Below are 17,427 nucleotides of genomic sequence, written 5' to 3'. Positions count from 1 at the left end.
ATCATGACCTGGCTGAAGTCGGCCGCTCAACCGACTGCGCCACCCAGGCGCCCCAAGAAAATGAAGGTTTATAAAAGTTAAGTGATTCAGAAAACAGGGCATGCTTTCCACAAAAGCTGAGATAAAAGGCCCAAATAAGAGGATTCAGATTGAATCTGGGGACCTCTTGGATAACAGCTCCTATCTTTTATTGAATTATCAACTGAGAACATAAATTGCTACTTTTGGGGGGTAAATGTGTCAATATGTATATGAATATCCATAAAAAATCATATAATTTAAACTTGTATGTCTACTTCATAAATCCATCTTAATATCCAGAGATGCAGATAGACTTATGCATGAAGATGACCATCATACTGTTGTTCAAAATAATGAAAGCATCAGTAAAATCTTCTGTTACCCAATTGAAATACTGAAAATATGTTTACTTCTCCTCCCTCCCAGATTCCAAAGACATGACAAAGTAGTACAAGGCTGAATAAATGAATACCTGTGCTTAGGGTGGGAGAGAAGAACAAAGAAAAAGAACAGACCAGAACATTTTTTAATGCATTTTATTATTTTTTTAAAGTAATATTTACATTCAATGGGAGGGGTCAAATTCATGACTCTGAATTGACATGTGATTAAGAGTCACATGTATTACTGACTGAGCCAGCCAGGCACCCCTAGACCAGAAATTTTTAACACTTTTCAAAAGATGGGAAGTAGATGGAATTACATTGGTAGATGTGCTACAATGTAGATGTATCTACAGCCCACCCAAGTGAAGGAAGCCAGGTAAAGGAACATGGGGAAAAGATGCATGTAGTAGCCAATGCTGCTTCTTGATAAGGCCTAGAAAGGTATCATGCTGGGGATCAGAGCAGTACTGTTCAAAAGAAATGTAATACAAGACACATACGTAATTCTGAAATTTCTTTTTATGCTTAAAAAGTAAAAAGAAACAGATAGGATTAATTATAATAGTATATCCAAAGTATTATCATTTCAATATATAATCAAGGTAAAAATGAGATATTTTATCTTGTCTTTTTGTTCTTTGAAATCTGATTTGTATTTTATACTTACATCATATCTTAATTCAGATGAGCCAGATTTCAAGCTCACTTATAGCTAGTAGCTATTGTAACTGATATCACAGAATCAAAGAATAAGGAGAGCAATGTCAGGAAAAAGAGCAGAAATCAGTGATTAATTGAAGAACTTTCTAAAGAACCAGTTGGGTAGAAACAGTTTAGACACACAAGAACATAGAAAGTTTAACTTCTATGCACTCTTTCTGAAAGATGCTTTCAGGGATGCTTTATGGCAAAGTTAAAAAGGATTCTAAGAAAGAGATGACATAGGGTACAAGAAAGGAGATTTAACCCAGGACTTCAATGAAATGATAGCAGGCTTTGAGATTAAAACAGGAACTCTGGGGACTTAGAGAAGAATGTGTTAAGATGAAAGTTGGGGCATCTGGGTGGCTCAGTCGGTTAAGCAACTGACTTCATCTCAGGTCATGATGTCACGGTTTGTGGGTTTGAGCCCCGCATCGGGCTCTGTGCTGACAGCTCAGAGCCTGGAGCCTGCTTCAGATTCTGTGTTTCCCTCTCTCTCTGACCCTCCCCCATTTGTGCTCTGCCTCTCTCTTTCTCAAAAATAAATAAAATGTAAAAAAAAATAATAAAAGATGAAAGTTATTTCCCTAAAACAAACAGTATGATTAGGAAGCCAACTGATGTTAGTCATAAGGTAAAGGCAGATGCTTCTTTCTTCAATCAGGAAAAAAAGGCAATCCAAAACTCCCAAGAAAACAAAAAACAAAGACAAGGTGTAAATATGAAGCAAAGAAAATATGGCAAGTGATGGAATGTAGAAAGAGAATCTATTTGATCTTGATGTTTGAAATAGTCTCGTTTAAGTGTCATGGGTTTAGTACCAAAGAACTTTATTTTCTTCTTATGGGTCAACTTATGCAATTCTTCTCTGCTGTAAATATTTATATAATTGTAATACTGAAAAGGATATTTATTAGTTTTTAATTCTTAGAATCAATCCCCAGGTAAAACTTAAGACTTCTTTATTTTAGAAATCTGAATGTAAATGTTATTTAGTTACACAATACATACCTTATGATAGGAATGGACTAATTATCTCATCTTACTTGTTGGAAAGCCAAAATATTCTATATACAGTTAAAGAGAGAAAAATAGAATTTTTGGTGTAAGTGGTAAGCTGCGTAAGATAAGTCTGACTAAGGGGCCTTAATAATACAATGCTGCCCCTGTTCTTTATCCAGAAACGCTAAGGATCCAATATTCTGGTGCTACAAAGTATTTTAATGGCTGAATCACATTGCAGTCGCTAAATTATCTTCAAAATTTATAACAAGTATTTTAAAACTTATAATGTGAAGTGAGATAAACTATATCCATAATTAGAGACAGTATGAAGCCTGGGCAAATGAAATGAAATTAGAGCTACATTTATACGTATTAGGAGAGATTTAGGTTAGAGTTAAGTAATCACTAGACTTCTGAGAGGCTTGAGAATCCAGTTGAGGAAACACAAGTGTACAAGGAATAGTCAAGTGTAAGTGCCAGGCACTGGTACTACATCTGATATATCTCTGTAAACAATCTTCCTTCCCCAACACACACAGTTTATACTTATTAAATATTCACAGATTAAGATTCTCAAGGCTACTTGAATGCTTTAGGATGGCCAAGGAACCATCCAGCTTGGCAGTGTAGCCAAAGGAGCTTCCTGGAAGAGGTAAACCCTGAATTGTATCTCAAAGGATGGACAGGTTTGAAATGGTGACTGGGGAGACCCCAGACTCCTTAATGGGTGAAGGGCCAACTCCTCAGACTGAAATGCAAAGAAGACTCCCATGGAAGACAGGAAAATGAGGCTACTTTTAAGGTGTGGTAACCAGAAGTTACTGAGAGACACTGGTTTGTCCCCATCCCACCACTGACACAGAGATTCATGTTTTGGAGGCTATATTGCAGAAGATGGAGGTACTCCCAAATGTGTAAACTGAGTTCCCTTCTTCCCATTAACCTATACTTGATCCTGTATGTATTAGCCAAATAGACTATTCTCTTCCATTCTTCTCCCAACTTAGGCTTCTGCCCAGAAGATAAGTTTCTCACTAGCAAACACTCAGATGTAGAGTTTGCTTCTAGAGACCCAGGATAATCTACTTGGAAGCCTCAAGGGAAAAAACAGGCAGAATGAATTTAATGCTTCACCTTCCATGGCTGGACTTTGATATAAGACTACCCAGCTTAAACAAAGCAGTATATTTGTTAAGGCATCTTAAATTAGGGCTCCGTACTAAAAAAACATCCTTTACAAGTCTCAAACACCCCTTCTTCAGACTATTTGTAAGTATCCCATAAAAAGAGTGTTTATTCTTTGGAAAGAGATATAATAGAAGAGGAGAACAGGAAGAGATAATATAAGCACACACGAGTGTCAGACATCATATAGACATTCTAAAACAAATCCATAGAGCACTTGTTATGCCCATTTTACAGGCAAGGAAAAGGAAGTTCAACTTCACAGAGATTGAGTGATTTGCCGCCTATGTAAATACTGGAGCTGGAATTCAAATCTACAAACTTCTTACTTCAAAACTCAGTGCTCTTACCCCTATACCATACAGCCTCAGAAAGAAAGAAAGAAGGAGTGAATTTACCAAAGCTACATTGTTGAAAAGCAAGAACAGAGAGGTACAGCTGTTATCTTCACAAACCCTCCCATATATATTTTTTAAAGAAACAAAATGGTCTTAATAAGTAAGACTCAGACTCTTCTAAAATGACAAAAACAAAGAGCCTTAAGTAGACCTTTTTTTCAAAGGGGAAGGGGGGAATTAAATATCAGAAAGTAAGGGACTTCTCCTCTCACATGAGTCTGTCACAGCTCAAAGGATATTTTAGGGAAAAGATACTTACCTAGTGTGACCACAGAATCTAAGAGAATTTAGAAGGGGTGGTGGAGAAGAGAGAGGGAGAGAAGGGAGACTGACTCATTATTTGTTTTCCAAATATAAAAACTGAAGCAAAACACAGTGAGACTCAGCTATCCAGCTGGGTGCTCTTAAGGATTAACTGGGTGTGTGGCCAGGCACTTAACTTCATATTTCAGATGGACTGCTGTAAAATGGAAGAAGAACTCATAATAAGGTTTCTTGTCAAGAGAGCACCGAGAGAGTGGTATTTATAGCTTCTGAAATACAGACCTAAGCAAATGGCCTGACATGGAGCCCCGGGCCCTAATTCCAACATACCTGCTATAGTTAATGTCATAAGGTTGTGCTTGGGGATATGAATGTCCTGATAATGGCAGTGTCATCCCGTATTTTTATACCCTTCTCACAGGTTACAGCTGGGCTTTTAAAATACAGATTCCAATTCAATATTGAAAACAAAATGTCAGTGTAACAGAGTAGAAAGAATATGGGATTTGGCACTGGGCCATCATGGACTTGAATCTTGGTTGTAAGATTTGAACAAGATACTTAATCTTTCTGAGACTTATTTTCCTCATCATTAAAATGAGGGATAATTACCTTAGAACACTTATTTATTGAGAATTAAATAGAGTTCCTGATACATAAAACACTGTAAAGATAATTTCCATATTAATCCTTACCTCACACCATATACAAAATTTAACTTGAAATGGATCATAGATCTAAGTGTAAAAGCTAAAACTCACAGCTCCTCGAAGAAAAGATAAGAGAAAAATCTTTGTAACTTTGAGGCAGAAAAACAAAAAAACATAATCATAAAAGAAAAATAGAGTAAGTAGACCACCAAAATTCAAAGCTTTTGCTCCTCAAATGGCACCATTAAAGAAAATGAAAAGGCAAGCCATACTGAAAGAAAATACATGTTTTCACACACCAACAGAAAAATTACAGCTATTTCTACCTTACAAAAAGCTGGTATCCAGACCATTTAAAAAAAACTCTTAGAACTTAGTTAACAAGAAGATAAATGAAACCATATAAAAAATGATCAAAAGCCTTAATCAGAGACTACACAAAAGAAGCTATACAAAAAGCCAGTTAGCACATGAAAAGATGCTAACAATTATTAGAGATCAGGAAAAAGTAAATTGAAACCACAGTTATACACTATTACCTGTAAACCCATCAGAAAAACTAAAATTAAAAAGACTGACCATACCAAGTGCTGATGAGAATGCAGAGCAACTGAAAATCACATACTGTTGTTGGGGATGTACAATAGTACAGCCAGTCTGGAAAACAATTTCTTAAAAAGTTTAAGAAACAATTATTCTATGACCCAGCCCATTTGACTCCTGGGTATTTACACAAGAGAAATGAAAACATATATCCGCACAAAGATGTGCAAATAAATGCTCCTATCAGCTTTATTTAAAATAGCCAGAAACTGAAAAAAACCCAAAGTCCATCAATAGGTAGTATATCCATACACTGGAATCCTACTCAGTGATAAAAAGGACCTGTGCACCAACATGGACACATCTAAAAAACATTATGCTGAAAGAAGTCAAACCAAAAGTGTGTATATTACATAATTCTATTCACATAAAATGCAAATTTATCTGACAACAGATGAATGCTTGCCTGAGGCTGAGGAAAAACAAAGGGACAGATTGCAAAGGGACAAGAGAAATTTTGGGGGGACTAAGGGAAATGTTCTGTATCTTGACTGTAGTAGTCATTTCATGGGCAGAGCAACTGTCAAACTCACTGAATTTAAACAGATTTATTTTGTGTACATTATTCCTTAAAGTTGATAAGGAAAAAAAATTAATTCACTTTGCCTCTCCTGCCACTAGAATCAAGTTAAAAAGCTACTACTGCCCACTTCTTGGTCACAGGGGAAACAAAAAGCTGTACATAAAAGGGTGGTATTGCAAAAGCCCTGTAATTTAGTATCAATAAAGTGTTTCATTTATTGAATATCAATCAGGTGTTTGGTAACATAAGGCACTTCATATATATTATCTTATTTAATTCTAACAAATTTGACGAGGTAGGCACTATTAGCTCTTTTACAGATGAGGAAACAGGTTCAGAAAATTTAAGAAATTCATCAAAAGCCACCCAGATGTAAATGGTAGAGTTAGATTCAAGGATGGACCTGGATTCAAAACAGTAAGCTTGACTTCAAAGACAATGCTATTATTTCCTACAGTGCTTAGGGCATCCTCAGAAAGGCAGAGCCGTGATGGCCCAGAGACAGGAAGTGTTAGTGAAGATTTCCTTTATCAGAACTGGGAAATCCTCTCAAGCAGGGGAGTTTTAGCAGTCTATTTCAAAGGAGACTGGGAGGATGGGAAATGGGGTGCAGCTCTGCTTGTGAGTCCAAAGACAATCCTCTCTCTCGGTTCCAGCATCTGCTGGTATTTTGTTAACTCTTGGCTCCTCCATATTCACCCACCCACTGGTTTCCCAGGGAAAAAAAGCCAAAATATCTTGGCTGAACAGGCGAATGGGTCACAGATGACAGAGGTAAAAAAAAAAAAAAAAAAAAAAAAAAAAAAAGACATTCTGTAAATATGCTTCTTTTTAAAAGCAAAAACAAACTGCACACTTCCTTGTTCTGCATTTTCCTTATTCTCTTTGAGTTATCCATCTTCCGAAACATTTTCTTGTCTACATTTTCATTCATCACAGTGGAAAAAGTAAGGCAAATGGATCATGCTGGAAGTTTAAACAAATTTACAGTCTTCCTATTTCAGACCAGCTGTAGCCCATCTCCCCTGAAGCCAGGCCAACAAGAAGGTGACTTGAGCTGCAGAAAATGGGCCATGGGAAACTAGGACCTGGAGGGGCGGCTCGGCACTGGGACCAACATTGTGGACAGAGCGTAAAGAGACCTGGGTTCTGGGATTAACTTTGTATAATTAAGTTAGAGACTCTGTCACGTCACTGTCCCTCTCAGAGTCTCAGAAGATTGGACTAAACATGTTTTTCAACTTTTAACAAAGGCCCTCCGTTTATAACCAAAAATAATCTTCCCCCTAAACCCTCAGATTCTCATGCACTTCCTCTTTGAGAATTGCTCCGTTGCCTTTTTATTCCCCCACAGCCAAGCTTCACTTTCTGAAATTTATACTATAAAAACAGACAACTTCAGTGTACTAGTATATTATAATCCCAGACAAAAACTTTCAAACAGTATATACAAACATATACTGAAATTCTGTCATAATCCTTAGTGTGTGGCATAGAGAACCAGAGATTAGATGCCCTACTGTAAACTGCAGTATTTTTGGTTGTTCTCCATTTCCTCTCCCGATTTAGTTTGAACTGCAATTTTACTAAAGCTCCTTTGCTCCCTTCTTCACACATGGTAAGAAGTCACAGGGACATGTGCTTTTGTGCTCCTTTAACTAGAGCATCCTCCCCCAAACTACACTCTGCCAAATTGTTTCTGGTAAGCAACTTTGCAAAGTAAAAATTCCCTAGACGATCTGGACAGGGTGTGAAAGAAAGACCCACAACCCAGCAGGGGAACTGAAACATTCTCCCCCAGTGTCCACTTCTGTCCTGGGAGGATGGGGGTAGGGAAGTTGCGGAAGAAGCTTTTAAAGGAAGCAAACTTGCAGGACTTCTGCTGCAAACAATTGTGTACTGTATCCAGCTGTTAAATAAGGCAACAGTCAGCTCAAAACCAGAAGAGAACAAAGGGGTCTGATCCCTTGCTCCTAAAACAGCAAAGTACTATGCTTCTGCTTCACATGTTTACAGCTTAGCACCTGTTTCTAGCTTCCAGGTCTGGAGCTCTAAGAAGTGTAAACCTTTATTTTTACATCAAAATATTGTGCAGAACCATAACACAAAAAAATAAATTTGAGCTCTGGGGGATAGAGGACCCAGGGTGGGAGTGCTCTGCCAGCTCAGCTGCCATCATCCCTTTTGTCAGGCAACTCTCTGGACTCCTAGGGCCACAAGGAACACTATTAGGTCTACTGATGTGGGTTGATTCATGTGTGATTGGTAGGCCTACTGATTTGTGGAGTTCACAGATAAAAACATAGATGATCATGCCCTTAATTTGATTCAGTAGGCTAGGGTGGTTGTTCTCAGCATTTTTCTTTCCCCTTATGTCTTCTTCAATGATCTCATTAATTCCCAATGCTTTGTTGATCGTTTCTATATGGAAGACTCAAATTATACACTTTAAGACATGATTTCTTTACTTAGCAGAGCATCTGAAACATATGGATGGGAAGAGAAAAGCAGGGATCCAGGCATGCAGACAGTCTGGCAGCCGAATCCAAGTGTTTGTTCCCAAAATTCAGGACCAACACTCTAGCTGTCAGAGGACTAGGGAGAGAAAAAGAATAATGGGAATCCCTAAAGAATCAAAGTGCAAGGGAAGGACTTGGCCAAAAGGAACCAGACAAGAGCTCTTCTTAGAATCGGGGGCCAAAGTCAGAGGGAGGCTAGCTTTCAGGCTGACTTCATGTTAATTCCCAGAGGCCTGGATCAAGTTCTTAAATCCTACCCCACCTCATCCCCATTACAAGCAGAACTGTTTCACAGACCTATCCTAAGGTATGAGAGAAGAGAGCCAAGTAAGTCTTCACAGCTGAGCATATCCAGGCCCTACTTGTGTCTAGCAAGTTGAAAGCATATCATGAGCAGAAAAGATGCAGAACAGATGTTCCTAATGTTTTCCAGGTCACTCGCAGAGATAGACACAGATCCCTATCAACTCAATAGCCATTTCTCTCTTTGTACCTTGTTACAGAACTATTTTGTTCAGAGAACTGGTAGAGACTTCATGGTCATGGGAAAGGTAAACCCCCTGCCCCTCAGCCCCAGGGGTTGAATCACAACTGGTCTAAAGCAATTATGCAAATCAATTTCCCTTTGCCAGGATTGGACTAGATAGGTGGGCATATAACCTAGTTCTGACCAAAAAAACGTAAGTTTTCTAAAGGGGAAAGAAAGTGCCTGTTTTTCTTGGTAACATGCTTGAGTCAATGATAGAACCCTAAAGCTTCCTCCCTCTTACTGGGCTACATGAACATCAATGTCCTTGTAATTTACTCAGATTTTCTGTTAAGTGTGACCAAAAGTTTTCCTGACTGATCTGCTGACCCACCTGAGAGAGTAGGCAGCAAGAGTGGTTGCTTAGCCTTAACTGGCCTTAGCTGGTTGACTGCAACTGTGGTGACTGGAGGTCCCAGTACATCGCAGTCCTGTATATTATGTCCTATAATGGAGGGACCATCACAGCCATGCAGGGGGAGAACTGTGTGGTCATTGCTGCCAACAGGCACTTAGGGATCCAGGCCCAGATGGTGACCACAGACTTCCAGAAGATCTTTCCCTGGAAGGTCGGCTATACATAGGCCTGGCCAGCCTCACCACTGAGGTCCAGACTGCTGCCCAGCATCTCAAGTTCCAGCTAAATCTGTATGAGCTGAAGGAAGGCTGGCTGATCAAGCCTTACATCCTCATGAGCACGGTGGACAACCTGTCATATGAGAAATGGTTTGGCCCCTTCTACACAGAGCCATCATCTCTGGATTGAACCCAAAGACCTTTAAGCACTTCATTTGTTCTCTAGACCTCACTGGCCCCATGCTGACTGACGGACTTTGTGGTTAGTGGCACCTGCTCTGAACAAACATATGGGATGCATGAGTCCCTCTGGGAGCCCACCATGGATCCAGAACACCTGTCTGAAACCATCTCACAAGCCATGATGAATGCTTGGATAGGGATGCAGTGTCAGGAATGGGAGTCACTGTCCACATCATTGAGAAGGACAAAATTACCACCAGGACACTGAAGGCCTGCGTGGACTAACCCTCTGTTCTCAGAGTCTACTTTTTTTTTTTTTTTTAAATAAAATAGTTGTAATTTCTTTTGGGACACCTGGGTGGTTTAGTCAGTTAAGCATCTGACTCTTGATTTTGGCTCAGGTCATGATCTTAATTTGTGAGTTCAAGCCCCACATGGGGCTCTGCTGACAGTGTGGAGCCTGCTTGGGATTCTCTCTCTCTCCCTCTCTCTCTGCCCCTCCCCAACTTGTGTGCACTCACTCTCTCTTTCTCTCTCAAGATAAATAAACTTAAAAAAAAAAAGCTTTTCTTTCAAAAACTATGAGCCAAAAACTATGAGACTGAAAGTATAGGCCTTATATCCAATAACCTTTTTTTAATGTTTACTTATTTATTTTGAGAGAGAGAGAGAGGCAGAGAAAGAGAGAGAAAGAATCCCAAGCATGATCCATGCAGTCAGCACAAAGCCCGATGTGGGGCTCAATCTCACAACCTTGAGATCATGACCTGAGCTGAAATCAAGTGTCAGAAGCTTAACTGATTGAGCCACCCAGACACCCCTCCTGTAACTTTTATCATGTGGATATATGCAATATTTTGTTTTCAACTATAAAAAGATTTACAGGTTTCAGGTCAAGAGTCCTTACTCTATACCAGCAGTTCTCAAAGTGTGCTCCCTGGACCAGCAGCATCAGCATGACCTGGAAATTTAGAAAAATCAGAAAAATAATTTTTCTAGCCAAACCCCAGACCTACTGAATCAGAAATCCTTATAGTGGAGTCTAGCAATTTATGTTTTACTAAGTCTTCCAAGTGATCTGATTCATGCCAAAGTTTGAGGACAACTGCCCTGAGCTCACCATTAATTTCTATGATGACAAAAATGTTCACATCTGCACTATCCAGTATGGTAGACACTAGCCACGTATGTCTATTGAGCACTTATAATGTGGCAGTGCAGCCAATAGACTAGATTTATAATTTGACTTTTTTTAGTTTATTTAAATTTAAATATCCCTGTGGCTAGTGGTTACTGCAGCTCTAGACAACCATAAAGGATTTTACATTATCAAATGGCTCAATACTAAGTCATAAAATAGGCAGTGGTTCTCAAACTTCAGTATGTATCTCCATCACTAAAGGGGTTATAAAACATCGATTATAGGCTCCCACCCCTACAATTTATGGTTCAGTAGGCCTAGCTTGGGGTTTGAGAATTTGCACTTCTTTTTTAATGTTTATTTTTGAGAAAGAGGGAGACAGCATATGCTAAAGCCAGGGAGGGGTAGAGAGAGAGTGAGAGAAAGAATCCCAAGCAGGCTCCATGTCCAGTGCAGAGCCTAATAAGGGGCTCTATCCCAGGACCACAAAATCACAACCCAAGCCAACACCAAGAGTCAAACTCTCAACCAAATGAGTCACCCTGGTGCTCCAAGAATTTGCACTTCTTTTTTTTTTTTTTTTAATTTTTTTTTTCAACATTCATTTATTTTTGGGACAGAGAGAGAGCATGAACGGGGGAGGGGCAGAGAGAGAGGGAGACACAGAATCGGAAGCAGGCTCCAGGCTCCGAGCCATCAGCCCAGAGCCTGACGCGGGGCTCGAACTCACGGACCGCGAGATCGTGACCTGGCTGAAGCCGGACGCTTAACCGACTGCGCCACCCAGGCGCCCCAAGAATTTGCACTTCTAATAGGCATTTATATGATGCTGATGCTACTGATCCAGGGAACTCACGCTGAGAAGCACTGAGGTAAGCAAAACTTTTTTTTTTTTTGCCTTCTTATAACCTACATAAAAACTACTTTTCCACAATTCTTTTTTTTTTGTTTGTTTGTTTTTAAAAGTTTACTCATTGTTGAGAGACAGAAAGACAGACCACAAGTGGAGGAGGGGCAGAAACAGAGGGAGACACAGAATCCAAAGCAGGCACCAGGCTCTGAGCTGTCAGCACAGAGCCCGACGTGGGCTTGAACTCATGAACCATGAGATCATGACCTGAGCCAAAATTGGATGCTTAACCAACTGAGCCCCCTAGGTGCCCCTACTTTTCTACAATTCTAACCAATGTTTTCCTTTGTGTTAATCAAATTAATATATAAAGGTAAAGTTCCCTGAGAGTAGGAACTGACACCTTCCCATTCTGTATGTCTCATAGTCCATATGAGCTCAGTATCTTGGTTCCAGCAGGTATATGACATCACTGAAAGTATAATGGGCACATCCCACGTCTCCAAACAGGAAGACTTTTGGAAGTGTCTGTCATGTTTCCAAGACCATGATTACTTCCTCATAATCATCAGGTGGCAGGCTATATGTTTCAGAAGAAATGCACAGAAAGGTTAAGTGATCTGCCCAAGGTAATAGGTCTTATTTCTTATTCTTCTGTATTTTAAAGTATTATCTCATAAGTTGTTTACATCTAAGTAGATTTACAGAAGAGTTTGTATATATATGCATATATATTTTACATATATTACATATGTAATATATATGTAACTTATACATAATATTTTATACATATATATACAGAGATACTGAAAACTAAAACATTCAAGAATGAAAAAGACTTCTGACACTATAATGGTATGAAAGGCAACAGGCCTAGAAATCTGGATGGGGGCTATACCTTCTCAAATAACACTGCATACAAAACCATCTATGCCAAAGACCTGGCCCATCCAGCAGCAATGCAGCTTTCAAGCATTAATGGGAAAGGCAAGAATCAAGGACAAACACACAGGGGATTTTTCTGAAGGTCAAAAAAGCAACAATAAATACCGTGCCCAGAAAAGCTTTTAAATCTGACCTTTTCTTCTGCTGAAGCCATTCGCCTTCCAGCATCTTCAATCTAATAGACTGAAGTAGGCTGAAATGGCTCTTAGGAGAGAACGGGGCTAGTCTTTTCCTTAATGCTGCCTCTCCACCACTACTCTAGCAGCATTACTGGTAATTACATCATTATACCATAATGGAACACATGCGGTGCAAGTGAAACATCCCAGCAGCTCCCCAGTCAGGGAGAGGGGAAAGAAGCTCCCTTCATTGTTCAATTTCTATTAACCCTTCAGGTTCTGGCTTATTCTCAAAGTCAAACCACCCCTAGGACATTTCACAATCTTAAAACACAGATCGTGAAAGCAGAGCATCGTTGAAGATCAGGAATAAAGTTAAATTCATTAGTGTGATGGAAATTCTCTGCTAGAATAGGAATTAGGACACCTGGGTATAGGTCTGGCTTTGCTATAAACACCTTATGTGACCTTGGGGAAATCATTTGCATCTTTTAGGTTTCAGTTTCTCATCTACAAAGAATAGCAAAGCTCCCAGGCAGAAGATCCCAAAAGGTCCTTGAAGGCAATCTGGGACTGGACCAAAAGATCACAAGGGTTCCTTCAGCTCGAACATTCTATTATCTAAAAAGACTCTATGAATAGGGGAGACAGGAGTGGAGTAAAATTCGAAAGGTCAACTCTGGTCTTCAAGCAGTTAATCTGATGAGGATTTTTGCCTCTACTCTGACCCATATATCAGTGTCAGATCATCTTCATCAAAATCCATAGCAACTTCTCATAAGACCAAACTCTGAACTCATTAACAGATCACAGAGAGTCTCCCCAAATAGAGAAAGGACATAGCAGTACATGCTATACTTGGACAGAACCAAAGTTCTAACTGTCACAGACTCCTTCTATGAACCTGAGTCCGTCACCTAACCTTGGCCAACTCATCTTCAAGACACAGTGGCAGAGGAGAGAGGGTAGAATGAAAGCTTTTCGCTCAGTCTGTGATTTTGATATCTTTGTAAAAGTTTCAAATGCCACCATTGGATATTGGGGCATGCAGGGGTGGGTGGAGTTTGGCACAAAAAGCACACTAGGAATGCCAAATCCTACAAGCAAGAGATGAGTTTTCTTATGATATTCTAAAGGTTTTCTCATAGATAAGGAAAAAATTACCTACCAGACTTCCAGGGAAGAACTAAAACATATAAAACTATATATTAATTTGCCACATATCTCAGAATTTTCTTTACATAGTGGCCTAAAAGAAAGAATGTAGGGGCGCCTGGGTGGCGCAGTTGGTTAAGCGTCCGACTTCAGCTCAGGTCACGATCTCGCGGTCTGTGAGTTCGAGCCCCGTGTCAGGCTCTGGGCTGATGGCTCAGAGCCTGGAGCCTGTTTCTGATTCTGTGTCTCCCCCTCTCTCTGCCCCTCCCCCGTTCATGCTCTGTCTCTCTCTGTCCCCAAAATAAATAAACGTTAAAAAAAATTTTTAAATAAAAGAAAGAATGTAAAAAATGTGTTCTCTGCAGTTGTCTTCTGGTCTTCATATAGAAGGTATAAGACTTTGGTTTCCAGGAGTAAGGTGGTTAGATCCTCTTAATTAACCCTCCCAAAGAAAACAATTTAAAAAGCTATATAAGGGTGCCTGGGTGGCTCAGTCAGTTGAGTGTCTGATTCTTATGATCCCAGAGTTGTGGGATCAAGCCCCATGTCGGGCTCCACACTGAACGTGGAGCCTGCTTAAGATTCTTTTTTGCTTTCTCTCTCTCTCTCCCTCCCCAACTCTTTCCCCTGTTTGCATGCTCTCTCTCTAAAATAAATAAAAATGAAAAATAAAAAGCTAAATAAAATATTCCTAAAAAGTAATTTTTAAAATGCATCATGCTGAACTGTGAAGTAAGGAATGTACACAGAACAAAAATCAAATGAAATGAAAGCAGACAGAAACAACCCAAATGTCCATCAGCAATGAAAGGACAAAGAAAATATGGTTTATTCATATATTGGATTATTCAGCCACATTAAAAAGGAAGTTCTGGTACACACTACAACATGGATGAACTTGGAAAACATTATACTAAGTGACACAAGCCAGACATTAAAGGGCAAATTCCCTATGATTCCACTTATATGGAGTACCTCGAGTAGTCAAAATCATACAGACCAAAAGCAGACTAGGGTTTTCCAGTGGTTGGGATAGGGGTGTGCAATGATTGCTTGGGTGTGGGTAATAGAAGGTAAAGCTCAGGGCTCACAATCATGTATGAAGCCCCTTATACACTTGGGATACCAAGGGACTATACCTTTGGTGCATAGATGAATCACAAATAAACCTGTAGCACTGAAAGAGACCATAAAGAAACTGTCTTATTTTAACCAGTAGAGAAGGAAAAATGTCTCTTAGAATCTCTAACTAAAAGCTGGCTCTAGTGAAGGTTTGTGACCAAATCCATGCAATTTTTTTTTAATGTTTGTTTATTTTTGAGAGAGACAGAGAGAGAGTGTGAGGGAGGGAGGGGCAAAGAGGGAGGGAGACAGAGAATCCCAAGCAGCCTCCACACCATCAGCGCAGAGCCTGATGTGGGGCTTGAACTCATGAATCCAATCATGAGATCATGACCTGGGCAGAAACCAAGAGTCAGACGCTTAACCGACGTGCCCCCAAATCCATGCAATCTTAAGTGAAGATCTAAAAGTAGTCCAGTTAGTTATGTCTTCAGACTATTGGTAGAAGCAACTCCTCATCCTTTCTGGTGGAATAAAAGCTTAACTCAGGTCTCACATACTTTTTACAGGTAAAGTCTTAAGAAACATTAGACCTTAAAAACAAAACACAAAACACACACCCAGAAATAAGCCACATGAATGAGAATCAGGAAAAACAGACAGTAAAGTCAGATCCTCAAAGACTTCAGATATTGGAATTAGATACACAATATAACAGGTTTATGAACATTATATTCTAATATTTAAAAGAGAGGCTTGCCAAAAATTAGCAAGGAACAAGAGAGTATAAAAAACAAAAATAAAACACAAGTGGATTTGAAAACAAACCAAACAGAACTTCCTGAAATGAAATTATAATTAAAATGAAAAAGTCAATGGCCAGGTTAAACAGATTAGACACAGCTAAAAACAAAACAAAACAAAACAAAACAACAAAACAAAACAATGAACTGGAAGAGTGATCCAAAAAAATTCCATAGAATGTGACTAAGAAATAAAGACATGAAAAATATGAGAGTTTAAGAGACATAGATGATATAGTAAAAGGGTCTAATCTTTTAACTGAAGTTCAAGAATGAGTTAAAGAGGATGGAGGAAGGCATTATTCAAATAGCTAACAGCTGAGAATTTTCCCAGAATCACTGATAGAACACCAATCTTCATATCCAGGAAGTTGAACAAATGTCAAGCAAGATAAATAGAAATAAGCAACATATTGTAATGAAACTTAAGAACACCAAAGACAAAAATTAAGATATTAAAAGAGAAGCAGAGATCACCTACAAAAGAACAGCATTAGACTATCAGCTGACTTTTCAACAGCAATATCCAGAAGACCACAGAATAATATTTTCAATGTGTGAAAAAAAAGAAATGTCAAGAGAATGAAAAGACAAACCACAGACAGGGAGAAAATATTTTTAACACATGCATCTGATAAATACACAAAGGAACTCTTAAAACTCAACAATAACCCACAATCATATTGTCAGTTAATCTTTTAACTAAGGAGGAAGGAATATGCAATGGGAAAAACACAGTCTCTTCAACAAATGTTGTTGGGGAAAACTGGACAGCTACATGCAAAAGAATGAAACTGGACCACTTTATTACACCATACACATAAATAAACTCAAAATGGATTAAGGACCTAAATATGAGACCTGAGATCATAAAAATCCTAGAAGAGAGAACAGGCATAATTTCTCTGACAGTGGTCGTAGCAATATCTTTCTAGATACTTCTCCTGAAGGCAAGGGAAATAAAAACAAAAGTAAACTATTGGGACTACATCCAAATAAAAGGTTTCTGCACCAAAAAGGGGGAAAAATGATCCACACTGAGACACGTTAAAATCAAACTGGCAAAAAGACAAAGTAAGAGAGACTCATTGTATACAAAGGATCCTCAAAATGATTAATAGCTGATTTCTCATCAGAAATCATGGAGGCCAGAAGGCAGTGAAATGATATATTTAAAGTACTGAAAGAAAAAAAATGTCATACAAGAATTCAATATCTGGCAATAACTAACAAAACTAAAAGATAAACTGCTGAATGGGAGAAGACATTTACAAATGACATATCCAAAAAAGGGTTAGTATCCAAAATATATAAAGAACTCATACAACTCAACACCCAAAACCAAACAATCCAATTAAAAAATGGGCAGAAGACATGAACAGACATTTCTCTAAAGAAGAGAGATAGATGGCCAACAGACACAGGAAAAGATGCTCAACATCACTCATCATTAGGGAAATACAAATCAAAACTATGAGATATCACTGCACACCTGTCAGATGGCTAAAATCAAAAACATGACAAACAAGTGTTAGTGAAGATGTGGAGAAAAAGGAACCCTCTTGCACTACTGGTGGAAATACAAACTGGTGCAGCCACTGTGGAAAACAGTATGGAGGTTCTTTAAGAAATTAAAAATAGAACTACCCTATGATCCAGTAATCTCACTACTGGCTATTTACTCAAAGAGTACAAAGGGGCTGATTCAAAAGGATACATGCACCCTTATATGTATTGCAGCATTATTTACAAGAGCCAAATTATGGAAACAGCCAAGGGTCCATTGATAAATGAATGGATAAAAGAGATGT

At 38.9% G+C, this 17,427-nt stretch overlaps 1 protein-coding gene and 1 pseudogene across 2 annotated transcripts in view; one reads left to right on the top strand and one right to left on the bottom strand.

Moving 5' to 3' along the window:
* GAB2 (GRB2 associated binding protein 2) overlaps positions 1-17,427 on the bottom strand; it is a 190,735-nt gene that overhangs the window by 121,838 nt on the left and 51,470 nt on the right. The window lies entirely within an intron of this gene.
* LOC122482867 lies at positions 9,035-9,870 on the top strand (annotated as a pseudogene).

This window comes from Prionailurus bengalensis, chromosome D1 (genome assembly GCF_016509475.1).
Source record: "Prionailurus bengalensis isolate Pbe53 chromosome D1, Fcat_Pben_1.1_paternal_pri, whole genome shotgun sequence".
NCBI lineage: Eukaryota > Metazoa > Chordata > Mammalia > Carnivora > Felidae > Prionailurus > Prionailurus bengalensis.
The sequence above is the reverse complement of the archived record's forward strand: the minus strand, read 5'-3'. Positions and strand labels throughout refer to the sequence as shown.